A 1,499-nucleotide genomic window follows, 5' to 3' on the forward strand; every position below is an offset into this window, starting at 1 on the left:
GAGCGAACGGTTGTATATGATTGTTAAGTATCCAGCTAATGCTTGAGCATACTCGGAAAGGAACCTAATTTTTATACAGTCTGGACCAGAAGATTTGCTTTTATTAAGTGATTTGAGTTGTTTCACTACTCCAAGGATATTAACTTCTACGTTACTCTCGTTGGCAACTGTTCTCGAATTGAATTCTGGAATATTTACTTCGTCTTCTTTTGTGAAGGCATTCCGGAAGGCTGTGTTTAGAAACTCTACTTTGGTGGCACTGTCTTCGATAGTATCTCCATTGTTATCGCGCAGAGGAGGCATTGATTGTAAATTGCCGCTAACATACTTCATATACGACCAGAATCTCTTGGGTTTGTCTGACAGGTTTCGAGACAAAGTTTCGTTGTGGAAACTGTTATAGGCATCTCGCATTGAACTCCGCGCTAAATTTCGAGCTTCTGTCAAGGATCGTCAATCTTGGGGATTTTGCGTCTGTTTAAATTTGGCATGTTTGTTTCAATGTTTCTGCAACAGTGTTCTAACCCGTTTTGTGTACCAAGGAGAATCAGCTCGATTGTTTGTTAGTTTATTTCGTATAAATCTCTCAATTGCTGCCGATACTATTTCTTTGAATGCAAGCCAGTTCTGGTCTACACTTATATTATTAATTTGGAATGAGTGGTGACTGTCGCTCAGGAAGGCGTCAAGTGAAGTTTTATGTGCTTTTTTGAACAGGTATATTTTTCGCTTATTTTTCGAGGATTTGGGGATCAGAATATACAGTCTCGCTACTACAACCCTGTGTTCACTAATCCCTATATCGGTTTTGATGCTCGTTACTATCTCAGGATTGTTTCTCATTTGCACTTTGTTTAGTTTCAGTAAAAACCTGAATTTGGGAAATTTGTGATAAGTACCTATGGGACCAAACTGGTGAGATCATCGCTCCCTAACTTACACTAAGGACAACACATACACCCGTGCCCGAGGGAGGACTCGAACCTCCAACGGGGGGGAGCCGCGCGAACAGTGCCAAGGCGCCTAAGACAACGTGGCTACCCCGCGCGGCTCTCTCTACCTGCATTATTCCGTCAAGTATTGACTTTTGAAATAATATGGACTTTTGCATCACCTTGCACAATATGAAGAGCCAGGCTCCCAAGACACTTCCCTGGGGCACACTCTAAGTTACTCTGGTACCTAATGATGACTCTCTATCCAAGATTACAAGCTACATTCTCCTTATCAAATGTCCTCAACTGTCACAAATTTCCACTGATAGCCGATACTGTCTTAGTTTTGATGATAGTATAGCCGTGGTACTGAGTCAAATACTTCTCGAAAATCGAAAAATACTGCAACTATCTGCCTTCATTCATTACTTTTAGTAGTCACCTGAGAAAATTGCGAGTTGGGTTTCACATGATCAATGTTTTTCGGAATCCATACTGGTTGCCGAGGAGGTCGTTCCGTTAGAGATACCGCGTTATTTCTTAATTTAGAATATATTCGAAGAT

Source organism: Schistocerca americana, chromosome 6 (genome assembly GCF_021461395.2).
Source record: "Schistocerca americana isolate TAMUIC-IGC-003095 chromosome 6, iqSchAmer2.1, whole genome shotgun sequence".
NCBI classification, from domain to species: domain Eukaryota; kingdom Metazoa; phylum Arthropoda; class Insecta; order Orthoptera; family Acrididae; genus Schistocerca; species Schistocerca americana.